General features: G+C 40.9%; 1 protein-coding gene across 2 annotated transcripts in view; it reads left to right on the top strand.

Moving 5' to 3' along the window:
* The first annotated feature begins 4,648 nt into the window (after positions 1-4,648).
* The window catches only part of akap11 (A kinase (PRKA) anchor protein 11), a 121,924-nt gene continuing 106,256 nt past the window's right edge, over positions 4,649-20,316 (top strand). For both annotated transcript variants that reach the window (XM_039745287.1, XM_039745286.1), the window contains exon 1: positions 4,649-4,782. The gene's annotated coding sequence lies outside the window, so the exon portion shown is untranslated. The remainder of the gene's footprint in view (positions 4,783-20,316) is intronic.

The raw sequence follows: 20,316 nt of genomic DNA, 5'->3' as shown, positions 1-20,316 counted from the left end.
GACCCTTTGGGAGCAACCAGACAGGAAGTCCAGTATCCAACTGCAGGGGGGAGTGATAGAAGTCCCAGATCTGCCAGTTTGGACGCCAGTCATTGTGGAAGGATGGTGTTAAACACCAAGCTGAAGTCTATAAAGAGCAGTCTGGCGTAACTCACCTGCGGCTCCAGGTGGGTCAGGGTGGTGTGGCCACAGCGTCCTCCATGGATCTCTTTGCTTTGTAAGCAAATTGAAATGGGTCTAGGTCTGCTGGCAGGCAGGTGATGATATGACTCAACACCAGTTTCTCAAAGCACTTCATGATGACAGATGTGAGTGTCACTGGGTGGAAATCATTCAGACTGTTTGTGCTGGATTTTTTTCGGCAGCAGAACAATAATTGAGAACTTGAGGCAGGATGGGACAGTGGCCTGGGAGAGGAATTGGTTGAAAATCCTAATGAAGATTCCAGCCAGTTCATCCGCACAGTCTTTCAGCACCTGTCCAGCCACACTGTCGGGTCCTGCAGCCTTCTACAGGTTCACCTTCCTTATCACCTGCCTCACCTCACACTCTTCCACCATGAATATGTTGCTGTTGTAAACAGGCGGCTGTGATGAAGCTGCTGTTGGTGTCGCCTCAAAGCAGGTAAAGAAGATGTTCAGCTCCTCCGCCAGAAAAGCGTCTCCCTCAGCAGCCGAGGAGTTGCTGGATTTGTAGCTGGTGATGTGCTGGACACCTTGCCACATCTGCCTGGTGGTGTTGCTCCTCAGATGGTCCTCTATCCTCCTACTGTACACTGCCTTGGCCTCTTGGATGCCTCTCTTCAGGTTTGCTCTGGCTACACTGTAAAGAGCCCCATCCACAGACCTGAAAGCAGTACTCCTAGTTTTCAGCAGACTCTGGACATCCCTCGTCATCCAGGGCTTTCTGTTAGGATAAATCCTTATGTGTCCGTTCCTGGTGACGTTGTCCGTGCAGAACCTGATGTAATCCAGGACTGCCGTAGTGTGGTTCTCCAAGTCTTGATGATCAAAAACCCCCCAATCGGTTCTCTGGAAGCAGTCCTGGTCATAGTGGGAGCTTGTCTCCTGAGGGGAGTATATGCAGGGATCAGAAGCATGGACGTGTGATCAGACTGGCCAAGGTGTGCTAGGTATTTAGCTCTGCAGGCCTGTCTGATGTTTGTATACAGCTTGTCCAGTGTTTTTTCTCCCCTGGTTGCACACTTTATGTGTTGATGGAATTTGGGGAGAACTGCTTTCAGATCTGCATGATTAAAGTCCCCAGAAATGATGTGAACAGCCTCAGAATACTTGCTCTGTTTACTGCTGATGGTGTCATACAAAAGCCCCACAGCCGAGTTAGCATTAGCATCTGGTGCTATATACACAGCAGTTAGCAATATGGCGTTGAATTCATGGGGGAGGTATATGGGTCTGCATTTAATTGTCATAAACTCCACGTCTGTAGAGCAGTGTCTGGTGACTATGGTGGAATTTGTGCACCAGCTATTGTTCACATAAATGCACAGTCCCCCTCCTCTTTTCTTACCGGAGCTACTTGTCCTGTCTTGCCGGTGTGCTGTGTAGCCTGCTATCTCGATCGCTGTGTCTGGTATGAGTGGCCATTTTTGCCAGACTGATATTAGAAAACTGATTTCTGATGCAGAATTTGAAAGAAAGGCTTAGTATTATTCACAGAAGTAATTTCTAAGTTTGTATTTAACAATAAATATCACAATTATAAAAAAAGTGAAAAATTTATTAGTTAAGTTTAAGGAATTGATTAGCAAAATGAGTCTTAAAGTTCACTTTTTGGATTTGCTTATGGAAGTCTTTCCTGAAAAATCATGGAGCAATGAGTGAAAAGCAAGGTGGAATATTCCATCAGCATATGAAGGACATTGAAAGAAGGTACCAAGGACATTCAGATGTAAGAATGATAGCAGACTACTGCTGGAAGAATCATAGCGATGCAGCTAGACTCGCCTAGAGTTTCTTGTATACTCAGATATGGGGATGGATATTTAAGGAGTAAACTGCAAGACAATGATTATATTTTTATATTACTAGGGGGACATATGGATTATTTTCACTTTTACTTTAAAACCTTTGTAAAAACAATACTTGTCCTTTATTTCTGGCCCTGGGCGTGGTTAAATCTTTCTTGCAGAACGTATAACGGATCTCATGTGGTTGGGTGGGGGTTGGCTGAACACATGCTAAGGAGATGCCATCAGATCATCTGTTGTCTTTCTGCTGCTGCTGGCGAGCTGCGTGTTCTTTTTGTCGCGCTGCACGTCCATCATTTAAAAGTCTGTACAGCAGCTGTCCTTTTGCCACTTCATATCTCTGCCACTTGCATTGTGAAAAGTGTGTGTGTGTTGGGGCTGGGGTGCTGGACGCATGCTATGGAGAAGCGGTCATATCATATTCCAGCTTCCTGCTACTGGCAACCTGCCTGTTCTGCTTGTCATTGTTTTAAGAGCTGGGAGCACATGATGTGTGTCTGCCAAAAGTATTCCAGCAACTGCTAGGTTAGATGTCCATGAATTTGTTTTAAATGTTGTCTCACGTGACGTTGTAAAAACAATACTTGTCCTTTATTTCTGTCCCCGGCCTGGTTAAATCTCTTTCTCGCAGGACATATAACGCTGATTGCGTTTTAAGGGGGAGATGGGGTTTTGGGGGCTGAACACACGCAAAAGAGATGCAGTCGGATTATGTTGACTTGCTGCTACTGTTGGTGAGCTTCTTGTTCTGCTTGTCATGCTGCGTATCGATTGTTTAAAAGCCTGTACAGCAGCTGTCTTTTTGCCACTTTGCGACTCTGCTGCTCATGTTGTGAACCTTTGGGGGGAAGTGGGTTTGTGAAGAAGTGGGGCTGAACGCACGCTAAGGAGAAGCGGTCAGATCATCTGCTGGCTTGCTGCTGCTGCTCCTGGCAAGCTCTGTGTTTTGCTTCTCGCTTGTCATTGTTCCAAGAGCTGGGAGCACATGAAGTGTGTCTGCCAAAAGCATTCCAACTGCTAGGTTAGATGTCCGTGAACTTGTTTTAAATGTTGTCTCATTGCCTTGTCTTGCGTAACATTAAAGTGTCTCTCACGGGACATCAAATTGTCTTCCGAGAACATCACATCTCGTCTCCCTAGTTTCCCTCCCAGGATTTGATTTTTATAATAGAGAGATATAAATTGAGGAACCATCAACAACAAATCAAACTAAATTAATAATATATTGAATGATTATTATAAAAGTAAAGTTGAATAAATTGGACTCTGCAGCTGCATGAATAAAAAGTAAAGTACCACTTTTGGATAACAGAAAATAGCCCAAAAGTTGCTAGAAATCTACATTTTGTACCTAATAGTTGTATGCAAAATTTGGTTGCCCTAAGTGAAAGCATACTCAAGTTATCATGTTTACACACACACACACAGGCAGACACAGACATAATTCCAAAATTGGTAATTTCGGACTCAGGGAGATCTAAAATGTCGAGATTTATCATCGACATTTTGATAAATGTTGATATCGAATCTTTGGACGATTACAATACTTCCCCTATATTTCATATAAGAGAAAGTAAAAAGTGTACAACTGATGGGCCACCAAATGAAGTTTTGGATTAATCTTGATGGGATCCAAACTAACCTGTGTGCTGTGGGTAACAGAAACTTCAGCTCTATCGTGCCCAGACTTTGGAACAACCTCTTTAAATGAATTAGAGCAGATATGACTCAATTAATTCTGTCCAAAAAAAAAAACCAAAAAAAACAAAACAAAACTTAAAAATAATTTTTTTCAAGAAGGCATTAACTTACTCTGACTTTTTGAATCTCCTTTCAGTTCACTCTGTTTGTCCAGATGTGCAGTTTGATTTGAATTGGTATGACAAATGATATTATTCATTAATGGTCTTCTCATAGCATTTATATTTTTGTACTGTATTCTGATTTATTGTCTCTCACTCTATTTCAGTGCTTAGTATTTCCTGTTTGTAGTGTTTATACGGATATTATTTGTCTCAATTGTCTTATATGCCCTGTTCTGAATTACTGTGAAGTGCTTTGAGTATGGGAAAGCTGCAATGTAAATAAAATGCATTATTATGGTTAAAAAGTGACAGAAAACTAAAGAAGTTATAGGTAAGTCAATGAATATGCATTGTTCTCTTTAAATATATGTTTAAAATATTAGATTGACTAAATATGTTCTTGTTAAATTGATTTAGAACAATGTATACATGAAATGTATTATATTTTAATTACATTTCAGTTTTCTACTTAAATGTGACGTGATAAAAACATTCTAATTACATATTTTTATTGAGTTCATGAGTGCAAATAAAAATAACTATTCATAATTAAAACGTTGTGAACCATGCACTATTCCTCAGGGTCCACATCACTCACCTGGGTTTCTGCAACTTTCACTAGAATGTCTGATTTTTTTTTGTATTATTATTTCATTATTTATGTGTGTCTGTGCTTGTCCATGAGTTGAATATCACGTCGTGCACCTGTCTAGGTGTGTTAGTCCACAATTTGAGCTGCGTGCGTCTCCGCTACAGACAGGCGCCCGAGCGGCGGCAGACCTGTGACGTCACGGCAGTAACTGGCGCTCGATGCGTCTGCGCTCCGCCACAATCCCTGCTTTCCCTTGCCGTGCAGGTTGAATGCGCTCTGTGCTTTATTATTGCAGCCTGCAAGCTAGGCTCGGTTTGTTGTTGTGTATGTATGGGTGTGCTTTTTAAATGGAATATAAATGAAGTGACATTGACATCGGGACGGACGGCACAACGGTGAGAGATGAAAAAAACAGCGAAATAAGGGCAAGGGCTGAAGTCGACGTTTGTATTGCATGTTCACGACCGTGCTGTTATCTTGGGAGGGAGGAGGGGACATCTATTTTAGAGCTGTATAAATGCTGCGACTCTGCAACGCTGTTGTTTTTTTTGTGTGGCTTAAACCTAAGATTTTTGTCTGTAATCAAGGAGGGAAACGGAGACGGGCAATTAAAAAGAGACTTAAGTAGAAACAGCGTTGTTTTTTTTCGGAGGGGCAGTCCTTTTGCTAGTTTGCGCTCGGAGGTGTTGTCATCAGGATGCGCAAGGGAAACTGACGTGATTTAAAAAAATGGTTTCAGCAGTGACGTTTCCTTTGGGTTTATGTGTGTGTGTGTGTGTGTGTGTGTGTGTGTGTATATTATCTGTTTGGTTTTCAATCTCTGCTAAATCAGTGGGACTGTGAGCCTTGTGTGCCCCAGTGAGGTGCCTGAAGATGTCTGATGTCAGCAAGGCCACCTTCAGTCACCTACACGTTACAGTTGGTCGTGTCGTGGGCATGTTGTGCGTCTTCTGTGCAGCTGGTCGCGGGCCAGTAAACCTGACGGGGTGTGCATGGAGTTTTCTGAGGTACAGTTCATTCACAGGCAGGCCACACTTAATGTGATACGTTTTAAAACGTGTTGCGTCCGTGGAAGATGCCACCTAAGTATACATTTGAAACCCTTTGTGGTTTGATTGGAAATGATATTGAAAACGATTTTTGTGCGTTGAATTTTTTTATACACCCTTAATGTACTTCGTATTGCTGGGGAAATGCTTTAAGGTACTATTTTGATTTGACTCTCACAACACGAAGTTATTCTGAAGATGAACAGCAAAGCTGATGTGCTTACTGCAAGTTTTATTTATGCCCATTTGGTTTTAATCCAACTAACAAATCTGTAGGTAATGCTGAAGAAGGACAAGCCTTAAATGTCTGTGCTGGTATGCTCCTGGTCGCTGCTTGATGAAGGAGTGGCTAAAATGTCACCACAAAAGGAAAGTCATCTGAGAAATGATTATAATACAATGGAAATGTTAGACGGTGATGTAATCAGACACCTGATCTAAATCCAGTATTGTAATGCTTATAATGGAAATGGCCCTCTGATTTAAAAGTTTTCAGGTATTTGTGTAGTTAATTCATCTAATGTATTAGCAATGCAAGTGAACCTAATAATCAAAAAAATGAGTATATATTCAATATTTTATATGCAGACATAAATGTAAAGAGTTGAAAATAGTACATTGTTTTTTAAGCTGTTTTGTCAGCTACAGGTGCAGTATTGCTGTATTGAAAAATCTTGCTTGCAATGGTATCCTGACTAGTCCTGGTTTCTGCACTGCAACAATGCTGCCTGCATAAGCTCTGGCCCTCATAAACCCTGACGGAGACTTCTGCAAAGAGCTGAAATTATACCATCTCAGAGAAATATTATGTATGGCACACAATGAATAGAAATATTAAATGTATAAAAAAACTAGATGGAAATGGAATAAACACACACAGTGGATAAAGCAGTTCCTTCGGGTTTCGGATTTGGATCCACCTGATCTATATGTAAGCTAAGAGATGGTTTTAGGTGGCAGGCTGGGGTGGTCCTGTAACAATAATTCTCTAGTTATAAGGGGTTGTAAGAAGTGATGGTACTACAAAGAGGAAAAAGCTGAAGTGCCAGTGCTGCAATCTGGTGGGTACTGTCTGACTTCAAACACTGCTGGCACGCAGGAAAAACTACTTGTGCTCCAAACACCAAAACATAAAAGTGCTGGTACTGAGCGCTTACCGGCCCACTTTAACTACAGATGATGCAGATTTGGAGGAAATGCACATCCTCGATCTCTGAGGAAAGTGAAGCTCCCAAGTAGATCAGTGATAATGTCTCAAATTGAATCGATCCAGTGCAGGGTTTATGGGGGCCAGAACTTATGCAGGCAGCATTGTTGCAGTGCAGAAACCAGGACTAGTCAGGATGTCATTGCAAGCAGGGTTTTTCACTTGTTCACCTTGAGGTACGGCTGACATTAGCTGTAGCAAGAGAGATCTGGGGATTCATTACTATGGCCCTAAGGTTCTTTTGGACATCCTGTATGTGTTTTCTGCCTTTCTTTAAGCAGAAAGGATGTCTGGATCTGTTTTGAATTAGTATGGTTAGCTTTTCTCATTTTATAAATTGTCTTTTTAAATTTTGTAATCCTTTTCAGAGCCTAGAACACTTTTCCTGAATTTGTATGGTGCATTTGTACATTGGAGCCTGGTGTATTACGTTAAGGTGCACAAGTATGGGTTCTTGTGTTTTAAGGCTCTAAGAGTGTTTAAAAGCATACATTGATTTATAATAGTATTGAATCTCAGTAAAAGTTGCTACTTAAATATCTTGTTCTTCTCAAGTGGACTTTTGCAAACTCATTTAATAAAGAAGAACAAAGCAAAGACAAAATGACTTACTTGTCAGCAGATATCCTAAAGTGTCAAACTACAGTGGTACTTGAAAGTTAGTGAACCCTTCAGCATTTTCCATATTCCTTCGTAAATGACACCTAGAACATCGTCAGATTTGCACGTGTCCTAAAAGTAGGTGAAGAGAATGCAATTAAACAAATGAGCCAGAATTATCTTACTTGGTCATTTATTTATTGAAGAAAATGATCCAATGTCACAAGTCTGTGAGTGGCAAAAGTATGTGAACCTTTGATTTTAGTATTTAGTGTGACCCCCCTTACTACAACTAAACATTTCCAGTAGATCTTGATGAGACCTGAACATCGGCTTTCCTCCATACAGAATTGCCTCAACTGATGTTGCTTGGTTTTCCTCAAATGAACTGCACACTTCAGGTCCTTCTACGATATTTCAGTTGAGTTAAGGTCAGGACTTTGAATTAGCCATTCCAAAGCCTTTACTGTATTCTTCTTCAACCGCTCTTTGGTAGAACTACTTGTGTGCTTGGTGTCATTGTCTTGCTGCATGACCCAGGTTCTTTTGAGATGTAGTCCGTGGACAGATGTCATGGTGTTTTCCTTTAGAATTTGCTTGTATAATTCAGAATTCATTTTCCTATCTGCAATGGCAAGGTGTCCTGACCCAGAATAAAAGGCCCAAAGCATGATACTTCTTTGTTTCACTGCTGGGGTGAGGGTCTCATGGTGGAATGCAGTGGTTTTTCTTTCTCCAAACATATTGCTTCTCATTTGAAACAAAAAGTTCAATTTTAGTCTGATTTGTCCCTAAAACGTTACTCCAGTAGCTATCATGCTTGTCCACATTGTCACAAAACTCACACAGAGTCATAGAAAGGTTTGGGGCAGCCACCCGTATAATTTGGTTTCCTGGCTGCAAAGGTCTTTTAAATGAATGCTGCACTGATGTGCACACAACCGAGTCCAAGACAGAACTGAGGGAGTAGGGAAAAGGTGTAGATTTTTAAAGGGAAAGACAAGAAGTGAGATCATAGGGATCGGGCTCATGGTCTTCAGTCATTGGTTCGAGTCCGGACGTGACATCACAGGGGCCGGGGCCGGCAAGGTCCTCTTCCATTGGTTCGGTCCTGGAAGTGACGTCAAGAGAGCCAGGTGGGATCTCCCGTGAGTGGTCTACAGGAAAGGGAGAAAAAGAGTCGGTGCACGCTGCCACATCCCGGCATGCCCTTTCGGAATCGCCCTTACTCAATCCGTTTAGCTGCCTCCCATGCGCACATGTGTGACAACATGCTTTTAAGCAGACTGTAGATAGTACGCAGTGTATTTTTTGGAAAACAGTGGGTTTCTCCTTGTAACCCTATCAGGAGAAAGAACCAAGTTCCTCTTGGTTCTTTTGAGAGCTCAATGACAATGACACGCCTTGCCTTTGGAGTGATCTTCGTTGGTCAACCACTCCTGTGGAGAGTAATAATAGACTTAAACTTCCTCCATTTGTACACAGTCTGTCTTACTGTGGATTGGTGCAGTCCATACTCTTTAGAGATGGTTTTATAGCCTTGCCCCCGCATCGACAGTTCTTTTTCTGAGATCATCTGAAATGGCCTTTGTCCATAACATGATACATTGATACTGCACAGACGGGTTCTTTTAATATAAACAGGGTACCCATTCACACCTGACTGTCATCACATTGATTGACAACACCTAACTACCAATCTCACCTTTAAATTATCTGCTAGGTTCACATATTTTGGCCCTCACAGATATGTAACACTGGGTGATTTTCCTCAATAAATAAATGACCAAGTATGATATATGTGCCTCATTTGTTTAGCTGGGGGTCTTCATATCTACTTTTAGGACTTGTGTGAAACTCCAGTGAGGTTTTAAGTCATATTTATGCAAGAATATTGAACGTTTTGAAGGGTTCACTAAATTGCAGGCACCACTTTAAATTATTCTGCTTGCATGAGTACTTTCATCATGGTGCTCTAAGTGCTTAAGTCACTTTTGCATTTTCTGAATAAAAATTAGTTTGTTTAGGAATCATTTGTCACACACTAAATCTGAAAAATTGCGTAATTAAAGACTTTCCATGATTCTGTAATTCTATATTAATATTATTTATCTTGATTTTCAGAAAGCATTTGATACGGAGCCACATGAGAGGTTGGGCATCAAACTAAAAGAAGTGGGAGTTCAGTTTGTAGTGTGTGGATGGATGCAGAATTCAATCAATCAATCAACATTTATTTATATAGCACATATTCATACAAAAAAATGTATCTCAAAGTGCTTTACAAAATGAAGAATAGAAAAATAGAAGACACAATAAAAAATAAACATAAGTCAACATTAATTAACATAGAATAAGTAAGGTCCGATGGCCAGGGTGGACAGAAAAACAAAAAAACTCCAAAGGCTGGAGAAAAAAATAAAATCTGTAGGGGTTCCAGACCACGAGACCGCCCAGTCCCCTCTGGGCAATCTACCTAACATAAGTCAAACAGTCCTCTTTGTATTTAGGGTTTTCATGGAAGGACCTGATGATGATGGTCACGTAGACTTCTGGCTTTCAGTCCATCATTTTTGGAGCATCATCATGTTTTGAGTAGGTGGTGGTGGCGCAGGCCGCCACCACAAAGAAACCGGAAAAAGAAACAGAAGAGAGTGTTGGGGTCAGTACGGATTTTAGAGCCTCTATGAATAGTTATTGTGATGAATTGAACATACAGAGTATCAGTATTAAGTTATATATATTATATATTATATAATATATTAAGAATTGTCTCAGACACAGGAAGCAGAGGGTTATGGTTTGAGTCACCCTATCAGAATTGGTTAATATTAAGAGTGGTGTCCAAAAGGGGTCAATGCTAAATGATTTGGATGGGAATATAAATAACAAGTTAATTAAATTTGCAGATGATACCGAGCTAGATGGATTGGTGGATAACCTATAATCCATTAAATCATTACAGAGGGAATAGGACAGTATACAAGCTTGGGCAGATTTGTGACAGATGACAGTAAATGTACAGGGTGTGCACAAAGTCCGTATATCCTATCTTTTGGAGGATTTTGAAAACACGCTTCGATTACGGGAGCTCCGATAAATCGTGCACTCGTCAGAGAACATATCATTTTCCTTCTCAGCATTTGTTGGAAATTGGTGCAGCATCAGATCACAAGCTTCCTGACGTCTGTCCAAGTCAGCATCTGATAACTCGTTAACGTACAATGGACGCCAACATTTCATTTGCAAGTCCTGTTTGATGTGTTTTCGCATTGTCGATTCCGCTTTTCCCAACTCAGCAGCACGTTTACGAGTGGATTTCATTGGGGATCGTTGGACAGGGTCTGCCAAATCTGCACACGTTTCATGCCTTGTGGATGGTCTTCCACTTCGCGGCGCATCTCGGATGCTGCCCGTTGCAAAAGCCTTCTTCTCCCACTGCAACAACGTCCTCTTTGTCAGTGATGCCTTCCTAAAATGCACAACAAAGTCATCCATGACATTTTTAATCGATTTCCCATTAACAGGCCGCTCATGAACCCACACAGTGGCCACCAAACGCTCATCGATCGTGAAAACACACATTGTTGTGATTTCTTGAGTGGCAGCAGGTGGCAGCACCAGACAGGATGTCGGAAACACACCTCGAAATACCAGGAAGACTTGGGCTGGTGTCCACAGGAACCAAATTGTCATGGTTATTCCTGTAAATGCTCCTAAAAATAGGGGTATACGGACTTTGTGCGCACCCTGTAAGTAAATGTATAGTATTCCATGTGTAATGTAAAATTAGGTTTGAACACACTGTGGGAGGTCTGAAAATTCAAAGTACATTTTAAGAAGAGAAACAGAATGTTAGGTTATATGGCGCCTTGATGTGTAGAGTACAAATCCAAGGAGGTTATGCTTAGGCTTTATAACACACTGGTGCGGCCTCATCTGGAGTACTGGGTGCAGGTTTGGTCCCCAGGCTACAAAAAGGACATAGCAGTGCTAGAAAAAGTTCAGAGAAGAGCAACGCACAAACATTAGAAAGTTATTCTTCAGCCAGCGAATCATAGACTCATGGAATTACCAATAGTGTGGTAGACAGCAGAACTTTAGGGACTTTCACAACTAGACTTGATGTTATTTTGGAGGAATTAAGTGGCTAGGACAGGTGAGGTTTGTTGGCCTGAATGGCCTGTTCTTGTTTAGATTGTTCTAATGTGCTAGAAAAGGTAATAGAGTAGGAAATAGTAACAGATTTTTCTTGAAGATCTTGGATGAAGGTCTTGGATCTCCATATAAGTAAAGTTTGCTTAATAACCATAAGGAGAGAGAAGCACTTTGAGGCGTAATGCTGCTATGAAAGACATGTCAGTTACTGAGTGAGGTTTAAAGAGAGCCACGTAGGTTTGTGGGAAAGAAAGCTTTGTAGCGAGTTGAGGCCAATTTTGAGGTTTCTGATCAAACGTCTTAAGCTATATGCGTGAAAAAGCTTCATGATCCCCATGCCTCTGAAAACATTTCAAAGTGTGGCTACCTCTTGACATGGATATACTTCTTATTAGTTTGGACTTGGGCGGCACGGTGGCGCAGTGGTAGCGCTGCTGCCTCGCAGTTAGGAGACCTGGGTTCACTTCCTGGGTCCTCTCTGCGTGGAGTTTGCATGTTCTCCCCGTGTCTGCGTGGGTTTCCTCCAGGCGTTCCGGTTTCCTCCCACAGTAAGTTAGGTGGATTGGCGATTCTAAATTGGCCCTAGTGTGTGCTTGGTGTGTGGGTTTGTGTGTGACCTGTGGTGGGTTGGCACCTTGCCCAGGATTGGTTCCTGCCTTGTGCCCTGTGTTGGCTGGGATTGGCTCCAGCAGACCCCCGTGACTCTGTGTTTGGATTCAGGGGGTTGGGAAATGGATGGATGGATAGTTTGGACTCTACTGTTTGTTAGAGTTGAAAAGAATAAGAATGGATAACAATACAAGTGAAGACTGCAAGTGTTCTTGTTTTTGTCTGTTAAAAATGAAGCTTGGGAGAAGGTGCACCATGAGGCAGGACTTCGATTAACATACAATGACAAAACATCAATTTCAGACTAAAAAGGTGACTGTCTTTAAGTGGTGTGGAAGAAAGCACAGCCCTTCTTTCTTATGCAATGCTCTCTGATCTCTGAGACTAAACAAGTCTTTATCTGGTGTGAGGATAAAATCATTTTAACTTACTAGTCATCGTTCCATGAACAGGATGTTGGTTCATACTGGCTTTGATTGTTCATAATCACAAGAGTCAAATATCAGCAGTAAGTCGTGACCTTAAAAGTCAGACAGGAATAGAATTCGTTTACAATTGTACAGGCTAAATTAAGAATGACATGTTAAGAAAATCACTTTTCACAGTCAAAGTCGTCATGCAAACCTCTCACTAGGATATTAGTGAAAATCTATCGTCTTAATGATAATGTGATTAAAATGAATTGGCATTGGTAAATGTAGTGGCCTTGCTGTCTTGCAACACCTGATATAGTTTTACTTTGTTACATTAGGGCAGTATTGAATCTTTATGTCAGATCAGTTAAGCCTATAAGCAGAAATTCATTCAGCGACAACAGGAATATTTTTGAATATTTTCAACAGTGGTGAAGTTCACTTTAAACTTTAATACTGTATAGAAATACAAAAGCAGCAAATATGCAGTGCAGTGCATCCCTACCTATAAAGCAAGCAGGAAACTTGCAAGGTCTAACTGAGCAGGCTATGCTCAATATGCAGATGCATCCATCCATCCATTTTCCAACCCGCTGACTCCGAACACAGGGTCACGGGGGTCTGCTGGAGCCAATCCCAGCCAACCCAGAGTGCAAGGCAGGAACCAATCCCTGGCAGGGCGCCAACCCACCGCAGATATGCAGATACAGTACACACAACATACAGCAGAAGCTGTTGTAAGTCCGAATGATTGATGGCCACTGCGTTCAGGATACCCTGCTCTATTCAGAGAAGCTGTCAGCTGCTGCTGTTTAGGAAACCATTTTTTGCCAAATGAAGGAAACAGCAGACTTAAGTGTTAATCAGGATTGAGGCATATTTTAATGAAAGCTGACATGACGATTTTAATGTCCTAGTTGTGGCATGGGGCAAACTAAGTCAGCAATATATGATGGGGGCCTAGCCACTTAAAGCTTTAAAGACAAAAGTTAACACTTTAAAATTAATCCTAAAGTGAACCAGGAGCCAGTGACGGAATGCTTAGACCAGAGTGATATGATGTCTCTTTTTAACGCCAGGTAACAGTTGCAACACTCTTTACTATATGGATGCATGGGTCATCACTTTCTCTAAATAACAATGAAATAAATAAAGCTTGATTTTAGAGCTTATTCTAAGTTTTAAATAAAGCTATTTTTGACAAAGTAAGCAAACACATATACTTACTTATTAAACTTGAGGTCTGAATCAAGAACTACTCCTTAATGTTTAACATGAAATTTGACTTTTGTTGACCGTTGCCCAGGAGGTTAACCCTAACCCTAACCCTAGAATTGACCCCTGTGGGGACTGCACACGAGACAACAACATATAAGGAGAATTTATCACCAGTTTTTACAGAAGCAGTTCTGTATTTGAGAGAAGAGACAAACCAGTCCAGTGTTGTATTGTGGGTACCAATCCAGATTTTAGGACTGTCAATGAGTTTAATATGCTTGACCACAGAATCATCAGCCTGTAATAAGTCATGTGTAATTTCGTGAAGAGCAGACTTGGTGCTGTCAAGAGTTTTTAACAAAATTGCTAAGTCTACAAAACCTAAGTTTGAGAATTTCAACTCTTGACCATTTTTAAGTTATTTGTACATGTGTATCGCTTATTAAATGGTAATTTTCAATATTTAGAGTAATATTTTGCTTATTGAAGCATTTTTGAATGTGTACTTAGCAGTAATAAAGACTTCACATATTATTTTTGCTGTAGTGCCTCAGCAGTGGAATCAGACAACATTGAATCTGATATTACGTAAAAACTGCTATAATCTTGTAGCAGTGTAACACTGGCATTGCTCAGTAGGTACTTTCACACTTCCAACCAGTACTATCAGAAATGTACGCAAACATGGTGCCTTGCACTTCGACCTCCATACTGAATAATGATTCCCTCTTTAAAATTTTGCATGCAGAAAAGACATGGCCTCTCCGGACATTTAATCTGCAGTAGAGTTAACACTTGTCGTAATTTGAAAGATTAATTCTTTTGTAATAGCGGGCACATCCCAGAAATCTAAAACAATGAAAGATTAGGTTTAGATGTGCCTTTCACCAGATGCTGCCAGCGTAGGCTCCAGCCTTTCATCTCCACCACTGATTCAGATATTTTAGTAAGGAGTAAGGTTGGCATTCCGGGACCTCCCTGCATGGAGTTTGCTTGTTCTTCAGGGGCAAAGTAGGTTTCCTCTGGGTGCTCTGCTTTTTTATTCAGAACCATAATACATCTTTAAACATGAGATGTTAAAAAATATAAAAAACATCACATATACAATATGCAATAGTTATAAGTCGCTCCTGCACAGTGCAGCCATTAAACAAAGAGATATAATGGACAATGTAATCATCACATTTCTGCCAAAGTTATGGGTTTAACACAGTATCACAACCACCCCAGATTCTCATAGAGACATAGTCTCTTTTCTGTTTGTGTGGTTTCCCAAGTACTAAGCTAGTCAAAGTATCAGAATTAGAAATATCCATGTAGTGGGGTCTGTAACTGTTTCTAACAGTTTACAGACAACATTTATAGAACCAATGTGTCCTGATTACAGCTGGGCAGGAGACACCATAACTGGATGAAGCCAACCTTGTTGATTAGACAGGCGAACTGAGATACAGTCCAAATGATTTTAAAGGCTCCACTTTCTATCCCAAGGTTTCCTACAAGACATTTCATTTGTGTCACTGCCTTCTCTGCAGTATGCCGCTGTTCAGTTATGTTGAGGGAGAAAATGGGGAACAAGCCAGGACCTCTAATATGCCTGTTATATATACAAGAGGTTTGCATAAAAAAAAATATATATATATATATATAATATATATATATGTGTGTAGAAGCTCAGATATTTTATCAGGAAGAAAAAATTCACCTGATATTGTTCTCTATATGCAGTATGCTTATATTGTGTTGCTGCATTGCTCAACTGCTACAATGGTATTTCAGTATAATTTTTGAGAAAATATAGAACAGCAGTCTCTGTAGGCTGTATGGGATCCATAAATGCTTAGTGATGGTACTCGAAAAGTTACTTTGTTGTTTCTTAAAATTGATTTTTTTTTATTCCTCTGTTAAAATTAATTACCTAACATCAGTATCTTATTTCTTTAAAAAGCTGCAATGCCAGTTGAATATTCCCACAATGCACTTTTCTATCAGCATGCAACCAGTCATCATTATCCTGTATTTATAAGAAATAACAACCAAAGTTTTACCATGGTAGCTGTGCAAGAGTCTTCTAGCCAAAGAGGTGTAATCTGAAGAAATAAAATGCTGGTATTTAGACCAAGCCACCTGGAGAAAAAGCTGCTACCTCCAGTTTTCTAAGCAGCAGTGTTGTGCTGAAGGCATTAATCAGATTCAAACTCTGTTGATCCAGTCAGTCAAACCAGCATTGTGCAATACTCAAACTATCATATTGAAGATGTACCATTTGGATTTTCTGTGACACATACCATATTTTTATATTTTGGAAAGGTTAAATATGTCCTGAAAAACACCATCTAACTGATCACTGCACATTTATACTACACTTCAGCTTATTTGGTTAGGTCCAGTTGCCTTTCTAATGATGGTTTTATGGAAAGTCTTCTTTACGTCCTCTCCAGTGACTAAAGATAGAATCATGCTATTCTGCAGGAATGGAGATGAAACTGGTTAAAATTTGGAAAAGGAGCTGGACGGAGAGGGGAAATATTGCAAAAAGGAGGATGAACTTATATTAGACTAGCAAAATACCCGCGCTTCGCAGGCAAAGTACTGCCTTAAAATTTTTATTAAGAAGAAAATTAAACCTTTTTAAATTGAGGGAAAATATACCAATAATTATTTGTTAAGGATCTCTTTGTGTACCACATTGTGAGTTCGGCCTTCCGGTTGTAATATGACCAAGCTCTGTGCTTAGCTTACTCTTAAGCATGCAACGTACAGTTGGCCATGTGAACAGTAATCTTGTTTCAAATCTCACAGTTTGGATTGCTGCTGTCATAATCGGTTTGAGTTTCATGGTTTGTTTCAATTACGACAGTATTTGTAGGACTTGTGTTGAAGAGACATTCGGCATCTGTCAAGCGTTGTAAGTATACAACCAGTTTCATCGATAACTTCACGTCCAGCTTTTGAGAGTTTAAACATTCATAAACATAAAAGTGTCTACTACTGAAATCGTCTCCTGTGAATCTAAGTTGTTTAAGAGGCATTGGCGGTTGTCCAAAGGTATAAAATATTTGGCCATTTTGGTACACTTGAAAGCGACAACCGAACAATTCAGCGGCAGCCATCAACTCACATGCAGAACCATAGGTGAAGGGCTTAAGCATTTCACTCTTATAGTGCTCCTGTGTAGTATAATTATCTCCTGTACCGTCATCAGTCCACACCTTGAACCTGTCCCAGTCATTCAATACATAAGACACAATGTTCCTGCGGATATCAAGAGTGAGCCTGATATGGCCGTGCAATATAATGTATAACAAAGAGAATGGAAAAGGCAGGTGCCATCTCCGGGCATGGAAACCACTCGATAAAGTGACAGTTCTTTGATCGATGGTGATCACCTCGATAGACATGTTAATGCGGCTACGGTTGGAATGATAAAGGAAATGGGTGCAGGGAGACGTGAATCCCATGGCGAAGCAAGGAAGGGAATGTAGAGACTGGAAGAAAAGACGGCCTTATATAGGCAGGCAGCCAACAACGTGGGAGGCGTTGGAATGGGGGACCCAACGCCGCCTCACATGGTGACCGAGCTGCAGGCTATGGACGTATACTGTATATGTACGTAAGTAGGATTCAGTTAGCGTTGGGAACCCGTGTACCAAATTTCTTGAAGATGGGCCCATAAGTAACAAAGGCCGTTAAAAAGTTCAATATGGAGGCCGACAGTGGCCTCATACCGCCAAAATAAGTACCAAATTTCAGCCTTCTACCTACACGGGAAGTTGGAGAATTAGTGACATTGGAAACTTCAATATGGCGGCCGACAGTGGCCTCATACCACTGAAATAAGTACGTACATCGGTTTTGGTTAGCGCAGGGAAGCCACCTACCAAATTTCGTGAAGATGGGGCCATAAATAAGAAAGTTCAACATGGCGGATGTTGTCGACCGTTATGACCGTTACGCGTAGAATTTCGAAATGAAACCTGCTTAACTTTTGTAAGTAAGCTGTAAGGAATGAGCCTGCCAAATTTCAGCCTTCTACCTACATAGGAAGTTAGAGAATTAGTGATGTTTGGAAAATTCAATATGGCGGCCGACAGTGGCATCATACTACCAAAATAAGTACGTACATCGGTTTTGGTTAGCGCAGGGAAGCCACCTACCAAATTTCGTGAAGATGGGGCCATAAATAAGAAAGTTCAACATGGCGGACGTTGTCGACCGTTATCGACCGTTATGACCGTTACGTGTAGAATTTCGAAATGAAACCTGCTTAACTTTTGTAAGTAAGCTGTAAGGTATAAGCCTGCCAAATTTCAGCCTTCTACCTACACGGGAAGTTGGAGAATTAGTGATGAGTGAGTGAGTGAGTGAGTGAGTGAGTCAGTGAGGGCTTTGCCTTTTATTAGTATACAGGGTGGGCCATTTATATGGATACACCTTAATAAAATGGGAATGGTTGTTGATATTAACTTCCTGTTTGTGGCACATTAGTATATGTGAGGGGGAAAACTTTTCAAGATGGGTGGTGACCATGGTGGCCATTTTGAAGTCAGCCATTTTGGATCCAACTTTTGTTTTTTCAATAGGAAGAGGGTCAGGTGACACATCAAACTTATTGGGAATTTCATAAGAAAAACAATGGTGTGCTTGGTTTTAACGTAACTTTATTCTTTCATGAGTTATTTACAAGTTTCTCTTTGTTTACAGCCATTGACATGTCGCAGAGGTTAACACGTGAGGAGCGGATAGAAATTGTGTTGATGTCTGGTGAACGCAGTAACCGGTCATTGCAGCAGATTTCAATGCAAGACACCCTACGAGACCACCCATCTCCCATGCTACAGTTAGCAAACTGCTTGCTAAGTTTCGTGAAACTGGTTCAGTGTTGGATTTGCCAAAATGTGGATGCATGAAAACTGTCACTAATGAAGAAACATCAGTGGGTGTCCTAGCTTCATTCAGCAAGAGCCCACAGCGTAGCACTCGCCGCATGTCACTGGAGAGTGGCATTAGTCGAACATCCCTTCGGCGGATATTAGCTACTCACAAATGGCACCCTTACAAACTCCAGCTACTGCAGCATCTCAACGAGGATGACCCAGATCGGCACACTGAATTTGCAGAATGGGCAAAACAAAAATTGGAACAGGACCCTCAGTTTACGCAGATTTTGTTCAGTGATGAGGCAGACTTTTATGTGAATGGTGAAGTTAACAAACAAAACCACCGCTATTGGTCTGACACTAACCCACATTGGATAGATCCCTCCAAGACTGTTGGAACAAAAAAATTGATGGTATGGTGTGGTATATGGGGAACAAAGATAGTGGGGCCATTCTTCATCAATGGAAACCTCAAGGCCACTGGATATGCGAAATTGATACATGATGATGTGTTTCCCTCTTTATGCATTGAAGCTGGCACGTTCCCCGAGTTTTTCCAGCAAGATGGTGCACCACCACATTATGGGTGTAAGGTCTGAGCATTCCTAGATGAACAGTTTCCTGGAAAGTGGATTGGTCGTTGTGGGCCAGTTGAATGGCCCCCAAGGTCTCCCTATCTGACCCCCTTAGACTTTTATCTCTGGGGTCATCTGAAGGCAATTGTCTATGCTGTGAAGATACGAGATGTGCAGCACCTGAAACTACGGATACTGGAAGCCTGTGCTAGCATTTCTCCCGCGGTGTTGCTATCAGTGTGTGAAGAGTGGGAGAAGAGGGTTGCATTGACAATCCAACACAATGGGCAGCACATTGAACACATTTTATAAGTGGTCAGAAAATTGTAAATAACTCATGAAAGAATAAAGTTACGTTAAAACCAAGCACACCATTGTTTTTCTTGTGAAATTCCCAATAAGTTTGATGTGTCACATGTGTGACCCTCTTCCTATTGAAAAAACAAAAGTTGAATCCAAAATGGCCGACTTCAAAATGGCCACCATGGTCACCAGCCATCTTGAAAAGTTTTCCCCCTCACATATACTAATGTGCCACAAACAGGAAGTTAATATCACCAACCATTCCCATTTTATTAAGGTGTATCCATATAAATGGCCCACCCTGTAGATTAAATTTAAACATTAGAACAGTCTTGGTGAGAACAAGCCATTCAGCCTAACAAAACTCGTCAGCCCTGTCCTCTCTTAGTTCTTCTAAAATAACATCAGGTCTAGTTTTGAAAGTCCTTATTTCCTTTTTGTAGCCTGGAGACCAAAACTGTACACAGTATTCCAGATGAGTCCTCACCAGTGCATTATAAAGCTTGAGCATAACCTTCTTGGACTTGTAGTCCACACGTCATGCTATATAACCTATCATTCTTTTAGCTTTCTCAATGGCCTCTGAATACTGTTTGGAAGTTGATAGTGTCAAGTTCACTGTGACTCCTAAATCTTTCTTATAAGGTGTACTTTCGATTTTCAGACATTCCATTGTATACTCAAATCAAACATTTTTACTTCTTACATGTAACACTTTACATTTATTTACATTACGTTTTATCTGCCACAAATCTGCCCAAGTCTACATGCTGTCCAAGTCCCTTTGTAATGACTTAATTTGATTCTAGATTTTATGACAGTCCACCTATCTTGGTATCATCAGCAAACTTAACCAGCTTGTTACTTATATTCCTATACAAATCATTCATATATATTAAAAATAGCAGCGGCCCTAG

The sequence above is a fragment of the Polypterus senegalus genome, chromosome 2 (genome assembly GCF_016835505.1).
Source record: "Polypterus senegalus isolate Bchr_013 chromosome 2, ASM1683550v1, whole genome shotgun sequence".
NCBI classification, from domain to species: domain Eukaryota; kingdom Metazoa; phylum Chordata; class Cladistia; order Polypteriformes; family Polypteridae; genus Polypterus; species Polypterus senegalus.
Note: the sequence above shows the minus strand (reverse complement) of the source record. Positions and strands in the feature narration are given on the sequence as shown.